Consider the following 4,231-nt stretch of genomic DNA (forward strand, 5'->3'; position numbering starts at 1 on the left):
CGTGTACAATCATGAATCTGTAAAGACATAAAGACATGAATCTGTATAAAGTGATGTTTATCAAAACGTGTACAATCATGAATCTGTATAGACACTAAGTGACACTAAGTGATGTTTATCAAAACGTGTACAATCATGAATCTGTATAAAGACACTAAGTGATGTTTATCAAAAGTATAAAGACATAAGTGATGTTTACAACGTGTACAATCATGAATCTGTATAAAGACACTAAGTGATGTTTATCAAAACGTGAACAATCATGAATCTGTATAAAGACACTAAGTGATGTTTATCAAAACGTGTACAATCATGAATCTGTATAAAGACACTAAGTGATGTTTATCAAAACGTGTACAATCATGAATCTGTATAAAGACACTAAGTGATGTTTATCAAAACGTGTACAATCATGAATCTGTATAAAGACACTAAGTGATGTTTATCAAAACGTGTACAATCATGAATCTGTATAAAGACACTAAGTGATGTTTATCTAAAAGTGATGTTTATCAAAACTAAGTGTGTACAATCATGAATCTGTATAAAGACACTAAGTGATGTTTATCAAAACGTGTACAATCATGAATCTGTATAAAGACACTAAGTGATGTTTATCAAAACGTGTACAATCATGAATCTGTATAAAGACACTAAGTGATGATTTTGTTTATCAAAACGTGTACAATCATGAATCTGTATAAAGACACTAAGTGATGTTTATCAAAACGTGTACAATCATGAATCTGTATAAAGACACTAAGTGATGTTTATCAAAACGTGTACAATCATGAATCTGTATAAAGACACTAAGTGATGTTTATCAAACGAAAACGCGTACAATCATACAATCATGAATCTGTATAAAGACACTAAGTGATGTTTATCAAAACGTGTACAATCATGAATCTGTATAAAGACACTAAGTGATGTTTATCAAAACGTGTACAATCATGAATCTGTATAAAGACACTAAGTGAAGGTTATCAAAACGTGAACAATCATGAATCTGTATAAAGACACTAAGTGATGTTTATCAAAACGTGTACAATCATGAATCTGTATAAAGACACTAAGTGATGTTTATCAAAACGTGTACAATCATGAATCTGTATAAAGACACGTGTTTATCAAAACGTGTACAATCATGAATCTGTATAAAGACACTAAGTGTGTTATCAAAACGTGTACAATCATGAATCTGTATAAAGACAAAGTGTGTATCAAAATACAATCATGAATCTGTATAAAGACACTAAGTGATGTTTATCAAAACGTGTACAATCATGAATCTGTATAAAGACACTAAGTGATGTTTATCAAAACGTGTACAATCATGAATCTGTATAAAGACACTAAGTGATGTTTATCAAAACGTGTACAATCATGAATCTGTATAAAGACACTAAGTGATGTTTATCAAAACGTGTACAATCATGAATCTGTATAAAGACACTAAGTGAAGGTTATCAAAACGTGTACAATCATGAATCTGTATAAAGACACTAAGTGATGTTTATCAAAACGTGTACAATCATGAATCTGTATAAAGACACTAAGTGATGTTTATCAAAACGTGTACAATCATGAATCTGTATAAAGACACTTCTAAGTGTGATGTTTATCAAAACGTGTCAAAACAATCATGAATCTGTATAAAGACACTAAGTGACACTAAGTGATGTTTATCAAAACGTGTACAATCATGAATCTGTATAAAGACACTAAGTGACTGTTTATCAAAACGTGTACAATCATGAATCTGTATAAAGACACTAAGTGATGTTTATCAAAACGTGTACAATCATGAATCTGTGATGTTTATCAAAACGTGTACAATCATGAATCTGTATAAAGACACTAAGTGATGATCAAGTAAGAACAATCATGAATCTGTATAAAGACACTAATCAAAACGTGTACAATCATGAATCTGTATAAAGACACTAAGTGATGTTTATCAAAACGTGTACAATCATGAATCTGTATAAAGACACTAAGTGATGTTTATCAAAACGTGTACAATCATGAATCTGTATAAAGACACTAAGTGATGTTTATCAAAACGTGTACAATCATGAATCTGTATAAAGACACTAAGTGATGTTTATCAAAACGTGTACAATCATGAATCTGTATAAAGACACTAAGTGATGTTTATCAAAACGTGTACAATCATGAATCTGTATAAAGACACTAAGTGATGTTTATCAAAACGTGTACAATCATGAATCTGTATAAAGACACTAAGTGATGTTTATCAAAACGTGTACAATCATGAATCTGAATATAAAGACACTAAGTGATGTTTATCAAAACGTGTACAATCATGAATCTGTATAAAGACACTAAGTGAAGGTTATCAAAACGTGAACAATCATGAATCTGTATAAAGACACTAAGTGATGTTTATCAAAACGTGTACAATCATGAATCTGTATAAAGACACTAAGTGAAGGTTATCAAAACGTGAACAATCATGAATCTGTATAAAGACACTAAGTGATGTTTATCAAAACGTGTACAATCATGAATCTGTATAAAGACACTAAGTGATGTTTATCAAAACGAGTACAATCATGAATCTGTATAAAGACACTAAGTGATGTTTATCAAAACGTGTACAATCATGAATCTGTATAAAGACACTAAGTGATGTTTATCAAAACGTGTACAATCATGAATCTGTATAAAGACACTAAGTGATGTTTATCAAAACGTGTACAATCATGAATCTGTATAAAGACACTAAGTGAAGGTTATCAAAACGTGAACAATCATGAATCTGTATAAAGACACTAAGTGATGTTTGTCAAAACGTGTACAATCATGAATCTGTATAAAGACACTAAGTGATGTTTATCAAAACGTGTACAATCATGAATCTGTATAAAGACACTAAGTGATGTTTGTCAAAACGTGTACAATCATGAATCTGTATAAAGACACTAAGTGAAGGTTATCAAAACGTGTACAATCATGAATCTGTATAAAGACACTAAGTGATGTTTATCAAAACGTGTACAATCATGAATCTGTATAAAGACACTAAGTGATGTTTATCAAAACGTGTACAATCATGAATCTGTATAAAGACACTAAGTGAAGGTTATCAAAACGTGTACAATCATGAATCTGTATAAAGACACTAAGTGAAGGTTATGGGAACAAACAGTCATATTCCATTCTTGATGCTTCTTTAATTTGTCAGTGAACATAACAAGGAAGTAAAGATAAAATAATGTTAAAAACAAAACAGGACAGAACAGGTCTATCTGTACTGAAGTAATCCTAAGATAACAATCTATCTGTACTGAAGTAATCCTAAGATAACAATCTATCTGTACTGAAATAATCCTGAGGTAACAATCAAAATGTACTGAAGTAATCCTTAGGTAACATTCTATCTGTACTGAAGTAATCCTGATGTGACACTCTATCTGTAGTGAAGTAATCATAAGGTCACACTCTATCTGTATAGAAGTAATCCTTATGTGACACTCTATCTGTAGTGAAGTAATCATAAGGTCACACTCTATCTGTAGTGAAGTAATCATAAGGTCACACTCTCTTTGTAGTGAAGTAATCCTCAGGTAACACTCTATCTGTAGTGAAGTAATCATAAGGTCACACTCTATCTGTACTGAAGTAATCCTTATGTGACACTCTATCTGTAGTGAAGTAATCCTCAGGTAACACTCTATCTGTAGTGAAGTAATCATAAGGTCACACTCTATCTGTACTGAAGTAATCCTTATGTGACACTATATCTGTAGTGAAGTAATCATAAGGTCACACTCTCTCTGTACTGAAGTAATCCTAATGTGACACTCTATCTGTACTGAAGTAATCCTAAAGTAACACTATATCTGTAGTGAAGTAATCATAAGGTCACACTCTCTCTGTACTGAAGTAATCCTAATGTGACACTCTATCTGTACTGAAGTAATCCTCAGGTAACACTCTATCTGTAGTGAAGTAATCATAAGGTCACACTCTATCTGTACTGAAGTAATCCTGATGTGACACTCTATCTGTACTGAAGTAATCCTGATGTGACACTCTATCTGTAGTGAAGTAATCCTAAAGTAACACAAATATATTTACACAAACATATTACCCAATAATATATTTACCAGAAAAATTGTTTTCAAAGTGGATAAATCAACATAAGACCAATTATTTAATGATCACAAAGAATGATATTTTATTTCTTGAACATTTTCTTTTA

This window comes from Tachypleus tridentatus, chromosome 10, assembly GCF_004210375.1.
Source record: "Tachypleus tridentatus isolate NWPU-2018 chromosome 10, ASM421037v1, whole genome shotgun sequence".
Lineage (NCBI taxonomy): Eukaryota > Metazoa > Arthropoda > Merostomata > Xiphosura > Limulidae > Tachypleus > Tachypleus tridentatus.